We start from the raw sequence: 26,478 nt of genomic DNA, 5'->3' as shown, positions 1-26,478 counted from the left end.
GAAAGGTGCTGCAGGATAAAAGAATATACATGCCTATGCAGATATAAAAATAGAGCCGCTTCTCCTTGTTCTGGTTAAACGACCTTACTTACATCTTACTCTGAAATCACAGATCTGTTCAAATGACCTAACAAGATTAAGATTCTGCAGATGATGTGATCTCTAATTACATAGCCATAAACCATATTAACACTACATTTTAAAGGTTTTTTTCACAGTGATACATACATATACACATATACACATGCACACCGATACTTATACATATTATACCTTTATCACAACTGCTTCCCATTTCCACTTCAACTGACAGACAGATAAGAATCCAGCTTCTCAGATAACATTAGATAATCTCAACATGGACAAGAAAAAAAACACATCCTAAAAAAAGTATTCTGTGTTATCGTCCAGATCTTAAAAAATAAAGAGTAAATTGTGACTCCGGAGACTGACATTTTGATTCCTGCTGTTCTGCCTTTAAAAGATAGATGCAGTTTAAACTTCCATTTCTGGCCTCCTGGCCCCTGGGATCCGTGCTACTTCCACTTAAGAGAAAGCATTTTTTTTTCTCATGCTCCCTCCCTGCCTTGCTCTTCCCCCTCCCTCTCCACAGCTTGCAGAGAGCGAGCGAGAAAGAAACACAGGACTGCAGCTATTCATTCAATCAATCGTCTGACTGCACATCCTCATTAGTTACATTTAGGCTATTAACAAGCATCCACTCCCTCCCCTTACTTACAGAAAATTTCTCTGTATTACACTAATCTGCAGCAGAAAAAAATTACTGACATTTAAATTCGGCTAGTGTTAAAAGGACACCATCTTACACAGACCCAGTAATGCACACAAATCAATGCTGCCTAAGAAAAGCCAACTGGAAGTGCTTACCCTATCACTGTTTGCATGCTGGATACAGGTCTTCTTTCATCTCCTTGTAGCATCTTGACCATTAAGATATTAGCCAAATTACAATATTCCTAATGACTGAGAAGTTGATACTGCAGCTTATATGCCTGCAGTAGAAGACAGTTCCATGATATTGCCGTATTTTTAAATTATGACTAATAACTGTGTCTTAGTTTCTCTCTACCCATCAGTGAATAAGTGAGTCTTAATGTATGAAGCCATTTTCAGAATTAGGCACACGTGATTTCTAACATACATCTCTGAAAGGTGGCAGTATAATTAACTCAGATTCATGGGAATGGCACAAAGGAAGTTAAGTACATCAGCTTGTTGGAATACACACAGCAAGACCTTCAGACTTGGAGACATGACTTTAAGAGTAATGTATCCAAGTCAGGTGATTCCAAAGTTGGGGGACAAGACAGGCGGGGCATGGAGCTGGTAAGGCAAGAGAACATCTCATATTTTCTCTGATAATTATGTATAAAGTTATATTATCTGTAACTTCATATTAAGATACAGATATTTTAATCTCTGAATAAATGACAGAGAAACCAAACTGGGAGAAAAATAAGTTCAATTAGCTAGGATAAAATGATAGAATGAAATAGTTTACTCAATATGCAATGTTCTGGTTAATGAAAAAATTGAAACCCATTTCCTCACTTTCTTCCAAACATCTAATTTTAGTTTCAGGCTTCAACTCATTAAGCAAATATATTTCAATGCTTTAACTGTTTGAAATTGTACTGGCTAAAATGAGTAAACTACATTCCAAAACCTCTAACTATGGTTACTTACTATTCTTTTTATCTCCATATGGTAAAAACAAACAGCTCTTATAGTTTATAGGTTGTTAGCTCCAGAGAGAATAAATTATTTTTGAAGAGGTAAAGTAACTCAACCAGTGAAAGGAGTGAGTACTTTATATTGCTAGTTTCTCAACCCTCTACAACATAATTTATTTCTTGATATAGAATAGACCCTTGATGACCACGTGTTTTATTTCTCTTAAGGGTTGCTCCCCTAAAGATCAATGTTAACTTAGAAAGAAGATAGTAGTCTTAACAGGAGACTGACTGGCAGCTTGCTGGATTAGTAAATCACAAGAAACCCCAAGTGGTTCCTCTCTCTCTCTCTCTCTCTCTCTCTCTCTCTCTCTCTCTCTGTGTGTGTGTGTGTGTGTGTGTGTGTGTGTGTGTGTGTGTGTGTGTGTGTGTCTGTGAGCGTGCACCTGGGCAATGCAGATGATAGAGGCCAGGTTTGTGAAGTTCAGAGGAAAGCAAAGACTCAGCACAGTTTGGGTGATATTTTGTACTAACAATTTGAGGTTTCTGGTCAGCTCAGATTAAAAAATTAACTGTGACTATCAAGAAACCCGTACCACTAAAGTGAAACCTTTGCTTTACTAGGACAACTGATGCTAGTTAGCTGGGGCTGAAAAACACTGAGGTGCAATCTTCTAGGAAGTATTTTTTTCAGGGTCAGCACACAGAGCTGGGGTTCAAGGGAAGCCAAGGCTGAACCTGGCTGAACTTGACAATGTGTAAGAGTCCTTCACATGTTTTGGTGGCATGAAAGCTGCAAGATGGAAAGTACCATGAGGAACATCTGGGGGTTGGCATTGTAAGAGTCCAGCGAGGACACTGGTGAAGGTGCAGTCAGCTGCAGTTGAGACAAAAACATACTGGAGATGCCAGGACTGTGGGATGACCTCTAAGGAAGTGTGGAGTGGAGTTTGTCTGCACCTACAAGACAAGCTATGTGTGATGTGGATGGTAATGCTGGAGAAGAGGAGCTACCCAAGCCCTTGGGAGCCCAGAAGATCTTGTGTGTGTGTGTGTGTGTGTGTGTGTGTGTGTGTGTGTGTGTGTGTTCGTTCCAGATGTTAGACAATGAACTATTTATACTGCTGGATGGTATTTGCCTTGATCTGATTTTAACTGTGTTCTGGTTCTTTTCTCTTGGAATAAGAAGTATAAAACTTTTTATTGTACAAGAGCCCACAATGAAGAGACTTTGGACTCTTAAAGAGATACTGGATTTTTAAAGAGCCTGAGCTTTTATCTTAAATTTCCAATACAAAATTTATCTCTCATTTTTAGTGATAACAAACAGGCATTTTGATAATGACAAAAAATGATGATATTGCTGTAGATGTAACCAACCGTCTTATTAAATAAGAAACACAGAGCCAACTCAGAGAAGAAAGCCAAGAGGTCAGAACTAAGAGCCTTACCCTTCCTGCTTCAGCTATCCTGCTTCAGCCAAGAGAGCTCTCCGAAAAAGGGGCCTACTTCCTGTGTGTATGCCTTTTTATAGTCTAGCTGTTCTGCCTTCTCATTGGTTGTAAACCTAAACACGTGACTGCCTTGTCATTGCCTGTATGTACCGCCCTCCAGGTCCTTAAAGGTGTGCGCCACCACCGCTACGCACTTGCTATGGCTCTAAAACTCTGACCCCCAGGGAACTTTATTTATTAACATACAATTAAAATCACATTTCAGTACAGGTAAAATACCACCACATATTGCAATACCAAGACATCATTTATTATGCTTTATTTCAGGTAAATGTTTTTAATGAATTACATCTTCAATCCAGACAATAATCCTTTGGAGCTAGAATTATCCTCCCAATTTTACAGACATGGAAACAAGATGTTCTAGTACTCTGCCCATGTCTGCCCAGCAGGCAAGAGGCAAAATGAGGATTAGAACCCACGCAGTCTGCATTTAGAGCCTGTGCTTTTAACCACCAGGCATGCTATCTTGTTCTGTGTGTTTTACATAATAGGCTATAATGGAGGGGGAAACCATAACTACAGAGACTTTAGTTTTCTTATTTGTTCCTAAAAATAACTAAAAAAAAATTTAACAGTATGTTCACAGTTCTTTGTATTTTAAAGAAAACTAAGGCATATATACTAAGGGTTTACTCCAAACATGGCCTATCAAGGAAGACTCAATCCTGGAATGCTGATGCTGACATGACTCTCCAAGTTCAAGATACATAGAGCTGAGACACTCAGTCAAAGGGGAATCATGTAACTTAATAACAAAGTGTAATGGTGAGGATAGTGAGGATAAAAATCCAACAAACAGAAGCCAAGCACTAGAGAATACCTACAGGTGATTTCTTACACTAAAAAACAGGGGGCGGGGGAGGGGGGAAGCTTTCTAGAAAATAATATGCCCTTCAACCCCCCCCCCCCACAGGGTTTCTGTGTAGTTTTGGTGCCTGTCCTGGATCTCGCTCTGTAGACCAGGCTGGCCTCAAACTCATAGAGATCCGCCTGGGTCTGCCTCTTGAGTGCTGGGATTAAAGGCATGCGCCACCACCGCCCAGTGCCCTTCAACATTCTTAAAGCAATCTTCAATATATGAAACAACTATTTCCACAAATTCTAGGAGACAAGCTAAATTAATCAACATCTTAGGCTTTGCAAAGAATAAGCTCTAAATAACTAACAGTGTTGTTCAGCCCAAAATGAACAGTTTGAGCATTTCAATCTAATTATTTGTAAGATTTTTCTAATCTCACAGTTTTGGTGAGCTATATTTGTTGTCAACTCTGAGAGATGTTATCTTTTCAGATTTCGATGGACAGGCATTAGGATTTTTTCTGTCCTACCCCCTCTAAGCTGTTGCTTCTTCACTTTTTTTTCCTTACAGAGGCAAGATCTTGCTATATAACACAAGCTCGCCTCAAACTCTTATTCTGTGACAACCTCTGAGTGCTGGAATTACAGTTGTGTGACACTGTACCTGTCCTGTCTTAGGCTTTCCTGAAACTGATTCAATAATGTTTTCCTTACTAATAAGCTTTATAGTAATGCACATCACCTTATGCTCTAAGGTATTTACACTTTGTCTATAACTGACTCAGTAATGTAACTGAAGGTATATGCTTAAATTTATTGAAGCAATAATTTCAGTATTCAGTAATAATTTTAAAAATAGATTTAGACTTTGATTATACCAAGGCATTTTAAGATGCCTTGCCCACATTTAAGATGTGTATGCCCTCACATACAACCGTCATTAATAGAATCAGTGTACTGAAAAGAGAAAAGCCTAGCTATTAGGGAGGCTGAAGCAGGAAGATCACTTCAGCCTAGTTTGAGGTCAGCCTAGGTAATATAGAGATCCTCCTCCCACAAAAAAAGGAGAAAGGGAGCAGGGAAGAGAAATGGTGGAGAAGGGAAAAAAGGAGAGGAGAGAGAATATGAATACATATGTATAAACCTTTAAATGTAAATATGAAACAATCATTTCCTGAGAATGAAATGGGCATACAGCGTGGTATAAAACCAAGGCTATGATGCCAAGCATCAGTAATTAGTGAAGGTAACAGAAATGGGGAAACCATGATGTTTGTTTATCCCCCTTTACCATTCAGTCAATATCAAGTCTATCTCCGAGATGCCTATCAGCTTCATTTAGCCAACCATTAACATCTTAGTCTAGGGCTTTTTATTCTTAAAGCAATCTTCAATATATGAAACAACTATTTCCACAAATTCTAGGAGACAAGCTAATCCCTGCCCATTGTGACAGGGATCTCCTAGCTAATTTCACCCACTCAGTTTCTGTCTACTTAATGTTATCCTGTGAACAATTATAAGATTAATCTCCCTCCAAATATTGCTTTTTTTTGGATGAAATTACTTTTCTACTGATCTTTACACAATCAGGCATTTAAGGGGGGGAAAAATCAAACTGGTCTTCTTTATATATTCCTTCTCTTTGTCAACCATTTGCCTGAGTCTGACAATCTGTGGAGATTGGTCACAATCCTTCTCTGGTGCCTGTCCTTCGAAGTGTTTCACCCATTTACCAAATTGTAGGTAACCTTCAACTACTTCTATAAAGCCAGACCAACATACTTCACATGCATCTCTGTAAATTCATACTGCTAGAGTATATGTTCTCTAGTTTTCCCCACCAAACTAAATATTATTACTGATTACACCAGTGTTCTGCAGCCAAGGTCTCATACTTCCAGATTTCAATAATGGTCTGCTCTACACTTCAAACAAAATGAGCAGTCATCTCAATTTTAAGTACTTCTTACAACATTTTCATAAACATTTTCCACCCATAATTGCTTTTATTAAAATAGAATAAAAGATGATAAATAAGTAATATTTAACTAAACAACTAAAAATAGTTAAGTATACTGAGTCTGGATACGCTCTAACCTCTTTAATAGACAAATATGCTTAAAATTAAGATTTCATTCAGTTGAATCATACAGGACTGCCATCTTACTATAAGGATAACTGGTAAATAATTAGCATTCCACATGGAATTAACTTCATACTTAATACATTTTTAGTGTACTCATTCCAAAATGAAATTGATCCTACCATCTGAACACGTTTAATAATCAACTTTCATGTTCATTAATTTGAGTGATCAGCTATAACTGAGACTTTGATGAATAAGTGTCATGGAAGGTTAGGTATAAAAGGTTAGGTATATTTGAGGGCTTTGCTGTCTATACACTGTTGATTTAAAAATTCATAAAATCCCACATTTTATTAAGTACACTTAAATATAAATTAATCATGTTTAAATTTGATATTTTCTTACTTAAGTTTCATTTTCTTTAGATATTGGCCCTTGTTTTAAATTTCATTTTATAATTGCTCATTCCATTAAGTACTTCTTTGAAAGAAGATCCTTTGTCCCTGCTACCCCTTCCTCAAATTCCCTAAACAAAAGAAGTAAGAGTAAAAAAAAAAAAAAAAAAAAAAAAAAAAAAAAATCCAAGGAAACCAACAACTTGTGAGGTCCAATATGACTCAATTGCCATGTTTAGGTTTTAGCAGTTCACAGGTGTTATGGGTTGTTTATATTTTGTCTACATTTTCAAATATATTTTTGTAAAGATTTTTATGATAGTTTTCAGTTTAAAAAATGTTTTGTTTCTGCTGGGTGGTAGTGGCACACACCTTTAATCCTAGCACTTGGGAAGCAGAGGTAGGTAGATCTCTGTGAGTTCAAGGCCTGCTATAACAAAGAAACCCTGTCTTGAAACACCGCCCCCCCCAATTGTTTTTCATTATGTGTGTGTGTCTGTGTGTGTCAGGTATGTGTACTTGAGTGTAGGTGCTCATGGAAGACAGGGATGTCAGATCCCCTGGAGCTGCAATTATAGGTAACTGTGAACCACAAGATGCAGGTGCTGTAACCTGGACTCAGGTATTCTGCAAGAGCTAAATATAACTCAGAGAACTTTAACAATAGCTCACAATTATTTTTGTTCTTAACTACTGAGCCATATTTCTATCTCGGAGTCTCCAAATTTTAAGTCTTTAATTTTCTATAACTACTTCCTTCTACAGTTTTTGTTTCTTTGTTTTTTTTTTCGAGACAGGGTTTTTCCCGGTAGTTTTGGTGCCTGTCCTGGATCTTACTCTGTAGACCAGACTGGCCTCGAACTCACAGAGATCTGACTGGCTCTACCTCCTGAGTGCTGGGATTAAAGGCGTGCACCACTGCCGCCTGGGTCCTTCTACAGTTTTAACAGTTTGTACTTTCTATTTTGACCAATTCTTGTCATTTGACTCTATTTTCTTTAGATCTTTAAGGCAACATTTCTTGGCTTTATTAATTCTCTTATTTATGTTTTCTAGTTCATTAATATCTGTCTCATCTTCATTATATATATTTTTAAAACTTTCTTTGGGGTTATTTACCCTTTTTCTAAATTAGTGAATTAAATATTTAGCTCATTAATTTTTAATCTTTTTTTTCAATATAATAGGCTGTATCCAACTGGCTACTTTAGTCAATATATCCAACTGGCTACAATAGGCTGAACTTACAACTTCAGCAAAATCCCACAGGTTTTGTTTTATTTGGGTTAGTTGTTTGCTTATTATTATTATTTTTATCATCATCATCATCATCATCATCATCATCATTTTGAGACAGTCTCAATATGTAACCAGCCTGGTTTCAAATTTGTCATCTTCCTCCTCAGCCTCCAGAACTGAGATTATAGGAGAAATAAGAGGGGGGAACCAGAGCCTCTATCTGACAAGAGCAATCTCAACCATTTTAGACACCATGGTCCCTCTCTTCAGTGCTGTTGTGAGACAGTGCTGTCCTTCAGGGCTCTACTAACAAATGACTCCTATCTTGTTGGAAGCAGAGAATATTAGATATTACATAAATATACACAGGCACATAACTAACTGCAAACACCACTGGGTGTGACAAATGCCCCAAACTCCTCATTTCTCTCATTTTCTGCTGTTAAATCTCTGCATGCATTGTTGGTGTCTGGTTTCTCCCACCATAAGACTAACCCCTTGCCTCAATTACACCCTCAATCATAAGTCCACAAAAGATGTTACTCTCCGCTATTGGAAATGTAATGACTTGCACTCCTTTCTACCCAAAACTCTGTACAAGCCCCCATTTAAGAAAGGGTGAGCTTTCTTTCTTTTTAATAAAAAATATTATTTTTATTTAATGTGTACAGCTGTTTTGCCTACTTGTATGTATGTACACCACATGCATCCAGTGCCTACAGAGGACAGAAGGGCATATCAGAACCCCTTTGAACTAGAAGTTATAGATGGCTGTAAGCTGCCACGTGGGTGCTGGTAACCAAAACTTGGGTCCTCTAAAAGAACAGCAAATGTTCTTAACCACTGAGTCATCTCTCCAGCCTTGTGTATTTCCTTTCTATCACAGATATCTTTAGGGAATAAACTTAACTTACAGCTTTCACTGTGTTACTACCAACTACCTATTGCAATATTAGGAGATATGATTTGTCTTAACTTTAAGTTGTCAAATCCAGTGGTCTTCCCTGATGTTTCTTTGGCATTTACAATCACTGTCACTACTGGCCACACTGCTGGCCTTTCCTCCCTTAGTACAGTGCTACCTCACCATCCTAGCTTTCCTCCTACATTATAAAGGCCATCTACTCTGTATCTCCTCTTCTTCTCCATGTATCAAAACACCAGTGTTCTTCAAAGTTTACTACCATCCCCCTGTATGTTTCCTGTTTGTCTGTGTCTTCTTGTCAGTCTGTCAACAGTAGCTATCATTGTAGATGTTTTGAATGCCAATAATCTTCCTTGTGTAAGCAGGAAGGAATTTTGATTTCTACCTGTGACACAATTTCTAATTATCAGATATATGCCTGTCCAGATGTGTACTACCCATCTCAAACTCAACACAGAACTCATTATCTTCTCTTAAATACTGGCTCCTTTCTCAACTTGATTTCTGTTAACAGTACCATTATCCTTCCAAATTTAAAATGTCTTTGACTTATTTTATTCTCCTAATTTTCCATCAATTATGCTGACATAATCTTTTAACATCTCCACCATTAAATATCCATTTTTAATTCAAGATATGCAAACATTTACTTGCATTTAAGAGTTTTCAAGTTGGTGGGAAGATAGGTAATTCAGTCTTCTTTCTACAGGCATTTACAAGCAGGTGAGATAGTTAAGCAGGTTAAGGCATTCACTGTGTAAGCTTGATGACCTGAGTTTGACTACTAGAGTCATCTTAAAAAAAAAAAAAAAAAGCCAGAAGCCAGATGCAGTGGTACATATGTGTAATCCCAGCACTCCAATGGAAAGAATCAATTCCTGAAACTTCCTCTGCCCTTATAATGTAGGGGTGTGTGTGTGTGCGTGTGTGCGCATATGTACATATATCCACATATCTTTTTTTTTTTTTTTTTTTTTTTTTTTTTTTTTTTTTTTTTTTTTTTTGGTTTTTCGAGACAGGGTTTCTCTGTGTAGCTTTGCGCCTTTCCTGGAACTCACTTGGTAGCCCAGGCTGGCCTCGAACTCACAGAGATCCGTCTGGCTCTGCCTCCCGAGTGCTGGGATTAAAGGCATGCGCCACCACCGCCCGGCAATATCCACATATCTTTTAAAAATCCTACTAGGGGCTTTTGTAATCTTTGTTTGTTTGTTTGTTTGTTTTTTGAGACAGGGTTTCTCTGTGTAGTTTTGGTGCCTGTCCTGGATCTCGCTCTGTAGACCAGGCTGGCCTCAAAATCGCAGAGATCTGCCTGGCTCTGCCTCCTGAGTACTGGGATTAAAGGCGTGCGCCACTGCCGCCCGGCTGTAATCTACTTTTTAAAAAAGTAGATTACAAATATATTAGATTTATTAGACTTATTCATTTTATTTTACGTGTTTTATCTGCATGTATGTCTGTGTATCATGTGTGTGCCTGGTGCCTATGGAGGTCAGACAAGGGCATCAGATCCCCTGGGACTGGAGTTATAGATGGTTGTGAACCACCATATGAGTGCCGGAAATGGAACCCAAGTCCTTTGCAAAAACAAGTGTTCTTAACTGCCGAGTCTTTTCAGCCTCTTATAATCTACTTTTAATGATAAATAATCAAAACAATAATTAGAGAGGGCTGAGAACAGAAACTCTTATTTCATACCAGGTTTACTGTAAAAGTATTCAAACTGGCCTAACTGCTTTTAGTCTTTTCCTTTATAATACTAGTTTTAGATTTATGTCTTCTTAAAAGTTTATTTTGAACTGGGCATGGTAGTACACACATTCAATTCCATCACTTGGGAGGGAATGAAAGGAAGATCAAGAGTTTAAAGTCAACATAAGGTACATGAGAGCCTATCTGAACAAACATATTTTGAATGTACATTTTCTTGCTCATATATTTTTAATTCTTTCCAATAGCTTTCATGATAAAACTGTCACTCAGTCGTTCATTACTGTAAAACAAAGTTTTACAGTAAGCCCTAAGTACTCTTCATTATCTTTCATTACTTCTCTATACAAACCCCATGCCTTTCAAGTCAGTTTATTCACTGGACTTGAAAATAATTTAATATTTTGTATGACACAGTTTTATGTAGCACGAATCTTAAAATTTCTTATTAATAAAAACAAACCTGGAGCCAGGTACTAGGGTCAATGCTGGAAGATCAGAGAAGCAGAACAAGCCACAGCTTCCTCACCTCACAATTCCTCAGCTGATCCTGTTTCCTCAGACTGGAAGCCTCTGTGTCCTTATCCAAATGGCTCTCAGCTGAACTGCTTCTAGAAAGCCTGAATGCTTAACCAGCCAAAAGCTTCTAGTTTCTGGTCTTCACGCCTTATATACCTTTCTGCTTTCTGCCATCACTTCCTGGGATTAAAGGCTCTTGTTACCATGCCTGGCTGTTTCCAGTGTGGCCTTGAACTCACAGAGATCCAGGTGGATCTCTGCCTCTGGAATGCTAGGATTAAAGGCATGTGTGCCACCATTTTCTGGCCTCTATATCTAGTTGCTGTTCTGCTTCTCTGATCTTCCAGCATTTACCCCAATATCTGACCCCAGATAAGTTTATTAGGGTGCACAGTATTTTGGGGAACATAATATCACCACAGTTTTATACAAGAAAAACTCACTGTTTAATTAATATATATCTATTTGATCCTTTTGAGATTCGTATGAAATCCTCTCAGTTCAGCATTCATAATGAGAAATGAGTTCTCCTCTCTTCAAATGCCTAAAGTAATTTTTACCTGACTATATAATTTCACAATTAGGTACTGCTGCTGCTTCTTTTTTTTTTTTTTTTTTTTTTGCCATAGTTGTCTTGATTTATCATTGAATTGCTCTCATTTAACTTGTTCAAAGTTCATATTTTCTCCCTAGCCATAATCTATGCTTCTCCAGCAGTTTCATCTTGTACTTCTTGGTGTTCAAATGTAGCACCTAACAGTGTCTCAAACACTATTTCCTATACAGTGGTAGGACATGGTAAGATATGGAGAGTCAATGGGTTAGTAGGCAGAGAGATTCTGAAGTCCCACTGAAATGCACAGTGGAATGTCAGGGGGGAAATGCCCAAGTTTCACAGTAGGAATCTTACTTTGTGAAAGATAGGAAAACCATGGACGTTTTGAGTAAAAATAATGAACAGGTATAGTTTTATGAACTTTCATCGATTCAGTAGCATGTCAAATTAACAAGCATACCCAAACATTACTGTCTAGAAGTGATGTACTAGAGTTTAACCAGCACAAAGAACTTCTCTTGAATCTTTTTGAGACAGAAATTTGATTTTAAATCCCCAGGGTCAAGAAATCATAGTTTGACAGGCTTTCTGAGACAAAAATCTTCATTTCTTTCATCCTATATTACCATAAAGCAGATTGAATTATTTATTTATTTTTCTTGGCATCCTCACTGGGCATAGTATATTTTCATGAATGTCAACTATGTTAGCAAATAACAAAGGTTTTGTTTAAACCTCAACTCAGTACAAGCTAACCCTGAGAATCTTATCTTCCTAGTTCTTCTGAAGAGTTCAGTAAATTCTTTATTACTCACAGGTGGAGATGCTTGCCATCTACAGTCAGGAAAGAGCTCTAATCCTCAAGATAAGATTTGTTAACTTCATGTGGTGCCTCATACCTATAATCCTGCATTTGGAAACTGAAGGAGGATTCTGTTAGAGTCCAACCCGAACTACACAGAAAGTTCCAAGCCAGACCAGGCTACAGAGTGAGTCCCTATCTTAAAACACCAAACCAACTCTCACCCCAATTTCCTTACATCCAAGGTTTAGTGCTACAGAGCAAAGCATGGGATTCATGGTTGTCTACTTACTCAGCAATTAAACTTTTCTCTGGCATTCAAGCCAAATGTACATGCTAAACATTCCTTTCATTAAACAGAGACAGATTGAACATTGTCTATGCAGAAGTCAGTGTGATGATGTACAGAGATTTGCATTTTGTAAGTTATACTATCCTGGTCTGTATCAACTCTACTTGTGGGCAAACATGAATTACAGAAAACAACTCCCTTAATCAGAGGACAGGAGCTAGGATGGACAAGGTTACTACTGTAATGTTGTTTTGAAATGATTATTTACACATCTTTATTTAACCAAATTCTTTTTAGGTATAGTAAGATAAAGACAAAGAAAAGTGGGGAGAAGAGAGAGGGAGGGAGTGGAAGAGAGGAACAGGGAGGGAGGGAAGAGAGAGAAAGTGACCAACTGAGACTCCAGGCTTGATAATTAGAATTTATAAGTGTATTTAACAGCAAGGAAACAATGTTTAAAACTGTGCCTTCTTTTCCTATGATGCAGTAGGGTATACTTTGTTGGTTTTGCTGAAGGATATCCATATTTACTTCCCTGAATTTATGTTTCCCTGTATGTATGTGCATGTATGGGGCTGGAGAATAGGAAACAAGTAGAATGAGACCAGACTCTAAAGACACCAAAAGTTAGGAGGTATATATAGTTTTTTATAGTTATACAATAATCAACAGAATGAGGCCATGACAAACAAAGAGTAGGACTAACATAAAAATATCTACCTGATGATAGAACTAGAAAAGACTGGATTAGGATAACCCCTTTATATCTCAACTGCAGGAAAAAGGAATCAGCTATAGAAGGCTAAGGTTGGAAACCAAATTGAATTAATAAAACAAAGAAAACTTATGCTAACTATGACAGATGTTTAAATAGTAGTAGAGGTATCTTTGGAACTGGCAGAAGACTACTCATAAGGTTTCAGTTAATAGTCATAAGAAATTAATTAGAAGACTGCAAGGATTTCATTTGTTTAAAATAAAGGTATACAAATATGTACACAAATATATGAGATAAATAAAATTAATAAAAACAATGCATTTGAAGGCAATCATTAATAAAAAGAAGTAATCACATAGTATCATGAAGCTTTTCTATTACAGTAAAGATATGGTTGCATTTATAACCTAACTTTCCTAGTTATTTATTATATCTACAACTCTTAAGATCAATAACTGGCACTTAGAAATTTATTAAAAAGCATCTTTAAATACAAAGTTAAAATAATTTCTGGTCTATATGTTTAATTTCATATGCTCAAAAGAAATCCTTTATGATCACTACAAATACACTATGCACAAAAGCTACTTCTTGATTTTTCACGAACACAAAGCATCTCCCTCACTCTTCCTCAGCAAGCCTCGCTATTACTGTACTGAGAGCAGTGTAAATGAACAGTATATTTTGGCTATTAGAAGTTATCTACATGCCATGAACAGCTGGCCAGATAACATGGTGAGCTTTGTATGGAGCTAGCACTCTTTGTTAAAGCAAGCAAATTGTCCCTTATTTCTTACCCAGTGTGGGCAGCACTATGTCTACAGACAGGGGAAAAACAAAACAAAACAAAACAAAAAACAACTTGAAACACACACAACTTAAACACATTTTCCAGTCCTTCCTTCTTTTTAAAAAATACACAGTCAGATTTACAAAATTTGGGGTGGTATTCCCCAAACCACGAAAAGTTTGGACAACAAAGGGTTACAAGAACAAGAAAGCCCTACCTTACCCAGAAATGACAGAAGGCTCTTCTCCTCTTCGGTGCTACTATCCAACCACTCCACCACATCACCAGGGGAAAGGAGACTCATCCTCCAGCCAGAAAACTTTTCCATACAGAGTATAATTACTGAATGATGAAGCGGCAAGAGAGGGATACAGAGACTAAATTCTTGGGGCTCAATATTTAAATTGCAGGCTAAGCTGTAAGGATGGAAGAGAAAATGTGATCCTCCTTCCACTCTGAATTCTGTCTCTGTGGCATCAATCTAACACAGCAGTGGGGGTGGGAGGCTGAGCGGAATAGAGAGGGTTAAAAGAGGCTGGTAGGAGAGAGGAAAGAGAGATTTGCTCTCTGACTCTTTTTGTTAAGCTTTAGCCTGAAAGAGAATGCCAGAATAAAATTGAATAATGATGTGTGTTTAATGACAGGAGAAAGCATGGGGAAATAAAGAATAGACACTCAAAGAAAAAAAAGGAAGGGGGGGGGTGTCCTACACTGGAAGCAGCTTCGATAACCAGACAGCACAATAGCTAATCAGCTAGGTAAAGCACACCATCAACAAAAACAAAGATGAAGAACAAACTCAGCATTCTGTTTTGTTCTGGGGAGAAAGGTTTTCAAATTTCCTTTCATCAGAACTGCAGCTCCCTAGCCTTTCCTGCCTTAGCTGTTTCAGCAGCATCCCAGCCCCCTTCAGGAGGATTTCCTGTGAGCAAAGGCAGGTTGATAAATCCGTGAATAGGAAGCTCTCATCTCTCCTTTTCTTCTCCTCCTGCTTTCCACCCCCCACCTCACATGGCGACTGCATTGATCGACAATAATGGAATCTGTAACAGACTGCCAACAGCAACATTAAGGATATTACAAGTCCACTTCATAAGAATTCGAGCGGGTGGTCGGAACTTGGGGGCAATTCTGGGCATCTAGTCAATAGCTCTGTCTTTCTTTGGAAGAAAGAAAGGGTGCGTGCATGCCTGCTTGTGTGCGTGTGTTTGTGTGTGTGTGTGTGTGTGTGTGTGTGTGTGTGCGCGCACGCTTGTAAATCAAACTGACCCACTGCGAGTCAGCTGAAAACATCACCTCCTAGATTTTGCAACCATATTTTCACTGTAAGTCTCCTATTACTGCACACTACTTGTTTACATAATGGTTTTCTCCATTATACCTCATGCCTTTAGAAAGCAAAACCTCTTCCAATTAAAAAATTAATATCTAGCATATGGATTTCATGACTGTCTACTGAAAGATATATTATTGAAAATGAGATTACAATTTCTGTGTAAAAGATAATAATATTAAATAATCTCATATATCCCTAATCGAAAGTCCCCTGACATTAGTTAAAATAAAACCTATTTAAATTATCTTATTTATTTGAGCAAAGAAGAGTGTAGAGTTATAATATCAGCTTTATAAACCTTTTCTGTAAACTGAGTGACTATGTCAGTGTGTGAAGCATCACACTGGTTTTCCCTGCTAGAAGTCATAACTTAGCACCAATTTGTCCTTGTTATATAAACCATCCTTAAATATAAAAGGTAATAAAACTTACTCCTCAGATAATGTTCCCTCAATTACTCACTATTCCTGATTTCCCTCACAGCTGCCGTACTTACATGTTTAGATTCATTCTACATTAGTGATAATATATGCCAAGCACTATTTTAAGCCCTGACATAGAGACAGCTGCAAACAAGACAGTCAAAATCTCTAGCCCTACAGGGCTTAGAGTACAGGGGAAAGTAGTAAACAATGGGCAACATTAAAGTATATACTACTTTTGACAGTAAATAGCACAAGAAGAAAAGAAGCCGAGATGTATCATTCTAAAGCAGGTAGTCAACCACACCAAGACGTGACTACAGCGTGAAAGTGGTGGGGCTCGGAAGAAGGAAGCAGTTAGCTCAGGAGCAGGAAGAACTAGATGGGAAGAGGAGAAAGAGAAAGGGTGGTCAGGTGGATGAAGTAACTGGAAACTTCATCATGAAAAATTGCAATCAATGTCTTTGTCATTTTACCTTAAAGAGAAGATTGGGGGCTAAGGGGATGCATAAAGCTATTTTTGTTTTGTTATGAGAGCTATCATGAAATACAATTCACACGCCATCACAATTATCCCTTTCAAGTTAATCTGGTTTTGTTTGGTGGGGGAAGGGTTGGTTTTGTTTGTTTTTATGCTATGCATTGAACCCAGTGCCTTACACTAAACCCACATTTAGCACTATCTTCCTCAGCCTTAAAGTATTTTTAGAACAATCAAAAAGTTGTACAACCCTCACTACTACGTATTACAGAACATTTTTACTGCCTCCACAAGAACCTCTGTCATCCACTGTCAGTCACTCTATTCTTTCCTGGACTCCTAGGCTTCTAGCATTACTAAGTTTGTCTCTCTCAATTTGCCTAGTCTGGACTTCATACAGTATGTCTCTGTGCTTGTTTTCTCACACTTGGGTTCATCCACACTTTTGCAAGTATTACTTCCTACTCTGTATATTTGGGCTGTTTACACTTACAATATTACAAACAATGATGACATGAAAACCTGTATATACGTTTGCATGTGGAGGTCTGCATTTTAATAAAATATCAAAATAAGATGTTTTATATAATCGTTTTTATTAAAGAATTTTAAAGTGCTATAAGAGAGCTACCTTCCAACATAACAATCATTTTATTTTCCTCCTAAATCTCATGGGATTCATTCTTCTTGGTGAAACTAAAACCTCTAACTCAGTTTCTTTTCTCCTTCTGTATTTTTCTTGCAAACAGGCAAAGATTAACACTAAATAATAATGAATGGTGGTAGGTAATATATGGCAGATGATCTTTTCTAAAGTAATATCTAAGTTGGCAAAAGTGGTGGAAGTATTTTCTTTGTATTTTTATGTAGTTTCAAGTTTAATGATAAGGTACAAGAATAGTACAAGGTATTTCTGAAACCCCTTTCCTAGACTCACCAGATGTCTACATGCTCCCAATTTTGTCTCATCATTCTCTCTGTATATTTATAATATATGTGCATTTTCTGAATCACTTGTGAAAGTTGGAGGCATTTTATCTTTTGCCATAAACTACTTTCAGATAAGTTTCTTTAAAAAAAGGAGAATCTTTCACATGAACAATAATAATCAAAATTATGAAATTTAGCATTGGCATTGATTGGTATTTTAAGAATAAAATTAAAGATGCCATTAAGTGTACTATTCACCATCTGAATTCTACTTTTGTATCATAGACTTTTGTTTGAAAAACTACTAATCTGGAAATGGAGAGATGGTTCAAAAATTAAGAGCACAGGCTACTCTTCCAGAGGACTCAGGTTCAACTGACTACTACATGGAGGCTCAGAACTGTCTTTAACTCCAGTCTCAGGGAATATCACACCCTCTTTGGCTTCTGCAGGCACTAGACAATGCATGGTGAGCAGATATACATGCAGGCAAAACCCCCCACACATACATTAAACTCAATTGTCCTATAAAAATAATTAAAAACTGAACCCCAAATAAGGGAAAGTAATAATATATATTAAATGTTACAATAATGTCTCTCAAAATTTGAGAGATTTCTGAATATCTCACCATTCAGTGCGCTGTGATAGAACTACAAGAGTAACTGACTCCAAGTCAACTGAGTGAAAGGTAGTAGCTGCACTGTGTCTCCTCACTGCTTTAGCTAGGTACAAAACTCTTCCTCCAAGAAGCTTAAACCAAATGCCAAACTATAACTTTTTAAACATTTCAAAGAAAATTTTAAGTTTTTATTATTTATTTATTTGTTTGTTTGTTTACTGTGTGTACATAAGCATACACATGAGTGCGGAGGTCAGAGGACAAGTTATGGGAGTCAGTTCCCTCTACCAACCCACCTCCAGCTCTCATGCAGTTTGTACATAAATCATGCATCAGCAAGGGTCTCTCACATTGTTGTGAGTTACTTAACCTGTTACCTTTATGTTTTTAGACCTGATGAAATTAACGAAGCTAAGATGAACTTTCACTTATTTGGATTCAGGAAGCAAAGCCACAGAGAAACAAGGATATTAATTATAAGAGATGTAGCTCTATTGTAAGTATACTTAATACATACATAGAGGATGCTTTGATATCCTTCAGTGATACAACTTATAAGACAACAAAAGAGGTAAGGAAATAACACAATTACTAAAAAAAAAAAAAATCTGCTCAAATACTAAAGGCTGGTTTTATTTAAGGAAGTTGAAGACCATTTAGGAATGAAGGGAATCAGATTTTTAAACATTAAAGCTATACTTCCAAGAAGAAAAATTAAATGACAACTATAGTTAATTAACAGATAACTCTTCTTCAAAAAGACCTAGAAAGTGGCTAATATATAATTGTTTTAAATCTCCCCTAAAATAAAATTTAACATTATAATCAATTACTCAAACTGCATACAACTCTTAAAGTGTAAGATTTAGCAACCAATTATCAAATGAATAGTAGCAACTTAACTTTTTTTTTTTTTTTTTTTTTTGGTTTTTTGAGACAGGGTTTCTCTGTGTAGCTCTGCGCCTTTTCCTGTAACTCACTTGGTAGCCCAGGCTGGCCTGGAACTCACAGAGATCCGCCTGGCTCTGCCTCCCGAGTGCTGAGATTAAAGGCGTGCGCCACCACCGCCCGGTGCAACTTAATATTTATTGAGTGTGTAAATAGGTAAACAGAAGCATCTACAATTGTTATGACTATTAAAAAGTTAAAAATAATTAGGACAGTATCTCCTCTATCTCTAGGCCCAACAGTATTCTGAATAATTGTGTCACTAAGAGTAAATAGTTCAATTTCCAGCAACCACATGGTGGCTCAGAACCATTTACAATGGGATCTGATGCCCTCTTCTGTCGTGAAGATGTACAGGAAGACAGAACACTCACACACATAAATAAATAAATCTTTAAAAAAAAGAGTAAATAGGTCAGATGTGCATTTACACATTTAACTTCATTACTCCTTATGATAATGCATGAGTTGACTGAACATTTCTTCATTTATAAATGGGAAAGTTGAGATTTAGAGATATGACAAAATCATACTGCCTATGAAGGGGGAGTTGGTAGGTATTCCTATTCCAGAGGTAACAATCAGAAACTTTCTATAGAAGAGTTGTTGTTGGGTTTTTTTTTTCTTCCTTTTTTCCTATAGCATTTTTAGCTATCTAGGGTGAGGTATAAATTGTAAAGGTAAATAGTCATTATTTGTGAACTAAAATATTTTACTTGCTTAATGATTTGAGAGACTAAAACAAATTTGAGATCAGTTGCAAAAACCAGGCAGCCAGAATACCTAGTTTCTAATGTAAAATGATGAAAGTCAATTTGAATTTAAAGTTTCATTGTTTTAACATGCTTCTTAACCATAGAATTTCACTGATCATTAGTACACATATAGCTATGTTTCATAAATAAATGTATTTTCCATGTCTAATAAGGATTTTTGACCCTAAAAGCATTTAAAGATTTAAGCATTTAAGCTGTTTGTTGCTGTGTTTGGTAAATTTTCCATTGCCAGCCTCAAAATGGAACCTACGTTTACTTTTACCATTGTTTTAAGTGGCATCTTTAAAGCAAAAAAAGAAGAAAAGAAAAAAAAGAAACAACAACAACAAACATATTTAGAGAAGAAAATCTGGCATGCGGTTTTTGGGAAAAATTCAATTTGGACATGTGGTGTCTAGTGAAAGTTCATGGGGATAGGCAAAGGAACACTTGAAAATGAAAAAGCAGTCTATAGATTGAGAGAAAGTATTTGCAAACTAAATATCTGAAAGGGGGTTAGTATCCAAAAACTAATCACAAAACTCAACAGCAGAAACTGGAATAAACTGATTCAAAAATTGGCAAAGGGCCTGAATAAATGTTTCTCAAAAGACATAAAAATGGCCAGTAGCAGGGCTGGGGGATGGCTGGACTGGTACAGTGCTTGCTCTGCAAGCAGGAGGACCCGAGTGCAGATCCCCAGCACCCATGTCAAAAGCTGGGCAGAGCAGGCTGCCTTGTAATCTCAGTGCTATGAAGAGACAAGTGGGTCCTCAGGACTTGCTTACCAGCTAGTCTAGCTGAATAGGTGAACAAGGTGAACAGCAGATGCTGAAGTCTGGCCTCCATACACCCATGCACACCAGCATAGCCCACACAGAAACTGAAGGTAACATAGAGTGATACAGGAAAATATCCAATGTTGACTCTGGCTTCTACATATGCACTCAGGGGTGTGTGCATCTCTGCATACATGGGAATACACATGGGCTAGCACACAGAGAGGAGGAAAAGGCCAACAGGTATTCAAAACAGCCCAACAATATTACTAACTATCATGGAAACGCAAATCAAAACCACAATGACACCTTATATCAGATTACAGATGTTAGGTGCTCTAGTCCATGCCAGCTCAAGGTGGTAAGATTTTCTTGATGGCTTTAAAGAAGTAAGTTGCCAGGCTGTGAGGCAGGTGTGAGAACAGAACCCAAAGATGGTCTTCAGGAGCTAATAATAAGCCTTTCTCAACAACCAGCAAAAATGATCATGGATCTCAGTCTTAGATATTCAACAGGTTGCAAGAAGAGGACGGAGCATTTGGCTGAGATGAAAATACAAGATGGTCTACTTCTTGATTTGATCTTGTAATCTTCTCAGCAAAGAATAAACTAGACTCTACCTGGGCTTCTGGTCTGAAAAATAATAAATAGGTATTGTAATTTGCTAAGCTGTTAGTATATGATTATATAGCAATACAAAATTAATCTAGGAGCCAGAGAGATGGCTCAGCAGATAAAGGTGATAGTTGCAAGCCTGAGTACCCAAATTCAATCCCTGAAAGTCACATAAAAAGTCACATGAGGTAGGACACATACATAATCCCAACACCCCTACGGTGAGCTGACAAGCAGAGATAAGAGAATCATCTGGAAGCTTGGAATCCAGGTAGCCTGAAATATGCATCACAATGGCAAAATAAGACAGACTCTGCCCAACAAGGTGATAGGTAAGAACTAAGTCCTCTGAGCCTTTAATGAGCTCCCCGATTTGTTGTGTTGTACAAAGTACAGATTGTTCATTTTCATTGTATAGAATTCTACTATGGTCGGGCAGTGGTGGCGCATGCCTTTAATCCCAGCACTCGGGAGGCAGAGGCAGGTGGATCTCTGTGAGTTCGAGGCCAGTCTACAGAGTGAGATCCAGGAAAGGCACAAAGCTACACAGAGAAACCCTGTCTCAAAAAACAAAAACAAAAACAAAAAAAAAAAAAAAAAAAAAAGGGAATTTTACTATGTAAGCAAATCAGAATTTATCCATTCTGCTACTGACAGAAATTAGGGTAGTTTCTGATTTTTAGCTATCAAAAGAAGTACAGTTATATATATTTCTGTGCAGGTCTCTCAGTGACCATTTCTGCATCAAATTTCTGTTCATAATTGTTAGGTCATAGAGCATTGTTCAACTCTGAACCTGCCAAACATTCTCCAAAGTAAATGCTTCTGTTTATACTCAGCAGTCATGTGTATGGTTTCTTTATTTCTTTGGTCTAGATTCTTAACAGCACATGTTGTTTTCTGTTCTTGCTATTTTTGTCATTTTGATGGGGCATGATCCTATTTTGGGAGCTTCTCTCCACAGACTGCATGGCCTCCTGTGAAATGCATACTCCAGTCTTGCCTTTTTCTTACAGATGAGTTCCTTACATACCAAGACTGAGTGTTAGAATTTTCAAATGTCTTTTTTTCAGCTATTTGAGAAAATGTAATGTAAGCATCAGTAAGACCAAGCCTAAACCCAGAGAGCCTCAAACCCTTTCCATTCTTTTACACAGCCTTTACATGGATGAAGAAAAACAGTCTACATTTAAATACTTAAAATATTAAACTTTCTGGAAAACTTATGAGGAAGCTGTTCTAAGTCACATCACTTTAGAGCAATAAGAGATAGACATTTAAGGCCCACTACTTAATGAAAATTTCACTGTTAAATAAAATTTGCAAGCTATTCACAATAAGATGTGCTTGTAAGAGGAAAAAGTCTAGTAATATGATTAGTTGGATTTTTCTCCTAAGGAAAACTGTATGGAAACCTGGCTTCTGTTTTCAAATGTTCTAGCATTTGACAAACAAAGCAGTGTGATCAAGGCCTGCTCCAAGCAGTTCCACTGAGGCATGGAAGATTTGCATGGTCTTGCAAATGCTGTTGCAAGGAACGTTAGTTTTAAATTTCTTTTAATAATGGTAACAACTCTTAGAATTTCTTCTTCGGGAGATGGCTATGAGGATGACAGGGACTCCAATCTGGGGAAAAGGTTGCCCTTTTGTGCAAATTTACCTACAAAGGTGGATCATCAATCACTTACTGAGTGCTGTTTTCATCAAGGAAGAGAAGAAATAAAACTAGAATACTAAAGGCATATTTCAAAAATGTTAGCAGTTATATCCAGGCAAATAGTTATAAGTAAACAATGTGGCACTTACCACTTCAGGGAAGTACAGTGACATTTCATTGAACTTCAAGTTGTGGTAAAAGGGAAAAAGGGAAAACTTTAAGTTTCCCAAAGAAACTACAGGATGTTTGTAAAAAAAAAAAAAAAAAAAAAAAAAAAAAAAAAAAAAAAAAGTGTATCACACACACACACACACACACGATAAAATATTTTAATTTGTCAAAAATCTCAAATTTCAGTTGTGGCAGAGATACAACAAAAATACATTCCAAATATCATGATACAATTCCTGTCACATTGGTTTTCTACACTCTGAAACAACACTGATGAGAGTTTGCTAGAACTCTTAGGAAGTTGGTCCTGTTAGCAGACAGGATATGACTGCCTCCCTACTTCAGAGGCAGCACCCCTTTCTTTCTGTCCTGGACTCAACAGCCCTACCCAAACCTGTTCTCACACAGTGAGGGTTTCTTGTGGCTCTTCCTATGCTCACTGTAGCACACTATTTCTCTTTTTAAATTCCATTTCATTCATTTACTTGACAGTTAATATTCTAGGTGTTCTTGAAAAGGGGAACTATTTTTTTTTTTTTCCCGAGACAGGGTTTCTCTGTGTTGTTTTGGTGCCTGTCCTGGATCTCACTCTGTAGACCAGGCTGGCTTCGAACTCACAGAGATCAGCCTGGCTCTGCCTCCAGAGTGCTGGGATTAACGCCACCACCGCCGGGCTGTGAGGCAGGGATCCAAACATCTTAGCTTTCCTATTTGACTCAAGACTAAAAGTCAAATTAGATACACAAACTCATTAGAAGTATTTTAGAAAAAAAAAAGGTAACAATTCTCCTAGTCTTCAGATAGCTAAAGTAATAAGCAAGAGCAGTGGACTGCACAGCAGCCTATACAGATATTCCACAGCCTTTCAAACTGGATTCAAGATGTCACAGCCATCTGTCCAAAAGTTTGCCCCCCTCCCCAAGACCACTACACTGAATGATAACTGCCTGCTCTTGACAGCTCAAATTGCTTATTTTCTCAGATCAGACATGAGAAAGAGCAAGTGGGAAGTTCTTCTTCAAAAAATAAGGCTGCAAAATCTAATTTCCCAAGGCATGTTGCAACAGCTCATTACTTGTAAAACACTCTGAACCCAAAAATGGGGGAAAAAAACAAACCAAACCAAAAAAACGAAAGTGCCATTCCAGAGTCAAGGCATTGGCAGATCTCTTCACCTTTAAGTTCACAGTGCATCTGATGCAACTTAATGCCAGGGTCTGGACTGGGGAAAGAAACTACCAGAGAAGAAAAAGACCGTCATGTTAATTTTGGTCTCCAATTCAGTTAAGTTTCTCTTGTCAAATATGTACAGAATTAATCTTGGTGGCATTGCTTAAGGCTTCTGAACACAAGCTTATCACAGTCACAGATAAATGAGCATCTTAGTATACATCATCAGCACTTGAAATCTCAATCGGCAAGAGAATCCATACTGCATGCAGAGCCTTAACCAGGAACAACAGGGCAAAGAGACACAACTCTTCCTTACACTGAGAGTGTAAAATAGTGTAAGCATTAATTCACAGGAGTTACTTACTTTTCACTGCAACTGAAGCTCAGAGAAATGCAAACCAGAACAATCATGACTAACCACTAGAGAGCGGCAGAGAAGAGAAGAGAAGAGAAACAAGCAAAGCTGTAACAAGCTGCCTCCCACTGAAGCAGATGGAAACCGTCATGCTGTTTCTGAGCAGGGATTCCTGGAGCTGTACATGGATAACCATATACTTCTCATGAGTAAATAAATTAACTTCACAATTCAGGGTGTTGCATATGCTCAGCTTCATGTCTGTGTCCCTGGCCTTTTGCCTTCATTTTATTTGAAGAGACAATCCTTAGAGATTTTATCAGAACATAAAACAATTATATTCAAGAATTAGAAAGAAACCAGTAAAAAGAAGAAATCCTTTGAGTGATTCAAAGTTTTGATTAACTAGTAAAAAATGACTGCAGAAATGCAGAAATCCACAGCCAAGCACCAGGCTGAGCTCTGGGAGTTCGGTCGAAGAGAGGGAAAAAGGATTATATGAGCAGGTGTGTGTGTGTGTGTGTGTGTGTGTGTGTGTTCAAGAGCATGATGGGGAAATCTACAGAGACAACTGAATCAAGCTCATAGGAACTCACAAACTTTAGACCAACAGCTGTGGAACCTACATGGGACTGGACTAGGCCCTCTGCATATGGCAGATAGTTTGTATAGCTAGGTCTGTTTGAGGGGCCCCTGGCAGTGGGATCAGGATCTATCCCTGGTGCATGAGCTGGCTTTTTGGAGCCCATTACCTATGGTGGGATGCCTTGCTCAGCCTCGATGCAGGGGGGAGGGGCTCAGTCCTGCCTCAACTGAATGTACCAAGCTTTGCTGACTCCCCATGGGAGGCCTTACCCTTTCCTGAGGAGGGGATGGGGGGGGGGACTGGGGGACAGTGGGAGGAGGGATGAGAGGGGGATCTGTGGTTGGTATGTAAAATGAATAAAAAATTTCTTAAATAAAAAAACTATAAAAATGACTGCAGAATGGCTTGCCTTCTTTGGGAACTTAATACATAAGCTGTATTTCTATGGAGATATTTGTAGTTAAAGAAATTTATAAAACTAATATAATAAGGAGTGATGGAAATGGTCCTTCTAGGAAATACTGATCCAGCTGCCTTCTGCATATAGGAGACATTCTTCCCTTCTGCTCCTCGCTGGCCTGCCTCATTCCATTCCCACTGAAAACTGATACCTAACTGCTTTCTTCTACCCTAGAAAGCATAAGCCTTTACTGTGTGAATTCACACGCAGAAGGGAAAAGGACATTTGCCTCCTTTTCTGGCACAGCAGTGTAGTTCATAATGATTAGGTTGATTAGTTTTGTGGTTAGGTTGGTTAGTAAAGGTTTATTTCAACTTAAGTCAGTAAAATACTACCAGTGGACTTGGCTTCTGATTGTTCCTGGCATAAGCAAACAACACCAGACCAAAGGTCCATCTTAATCTCCCCTACTCTTTCTGTCCTGTAATGTACACATAACCATGTTATTCATACATATACCACAGCAGTTCTTTTTACATATTTTAAGCAGGATGAAACTGAAGACAAAAACCCAAGCCTTATGTAGTTAAACCTAAATACTACTAAGTTGGATGGACTATTCTGCCATTATTTTCACAGCCTTCAGACCTCTTATAAACAGTGTACTTAGGAAATGGGTTCTTCAGTAAGACAAACAGTGAACAGTCTCTTGTTTCCTACTGTGTGGAGAATTCACTTTGCAATGGTTTCTGAGATAGCCCACAGCAATAATGAAATGATTTCTTACAACTTACTGCCCATCTCCCACATACTTGTAAATCAACACTCAGCTTACACAGATCCAGGCCCATACTAGAATGAGCAGGTTAGGAAACAACACAAAAGAGTAATGTGTCTTCACTGTGCTTATAGCTAAATCAGACTAACTTGTTCCCAGGAGTTTTAAAGAACCATGACAGATTCTTTTGGCAGTGACTATCGTTACTATTTAGCTCACTAGAATAGTGTGGCTTTCATCACAAGAGTCTCCACAAAAATGGAAAGGGCAGCAACGTTTTAAAGAGACTACATGCCAATGTATGCAGGCAGATGCTCACTGTCCTCCTCACTTTCAAGATCCTCCACTTAAGTTATCCTCTAACACATAATTCATAAGGTAAAGTAACAGAGAACTAAAGAGAAACAGAGCTGGATCCTGGAAAACAAC

General features: G+C 37.8%; 1 protein-coding gene across 2 annotated transcripts in view; it reads right to left on the bottom strand.

The window, feature by feature from the left end:
- Window positions 1-26,478, bottom strand: part of Rasal2 (RAS protein activator like 2) — a 300,128-nt gene that overhangs the window by 97,628 nt on the left and 176,022 nt on the right. The window lies entirely within an intron of this gene.

The sequence above is a fragment of the Peromyscus eremicus genome, chromosome 15 (genome assembly GCF_949786415.1).
Source record: "Peromyscus eremicus chromosome 15, PerEre_H2_v1, whole genome shotgun sequence".
NCBI lineage: Eukaryota > Metazoa > Chordata > Mammalia > Rodentia > Cricetidae > Peromyscus > Peromyscus eremicus.
The sequence above is the reverse complement of the archived record's forward strand: the minus strand, read 5'-3'. Positions and strand labels throughout refer to the sequence as shown.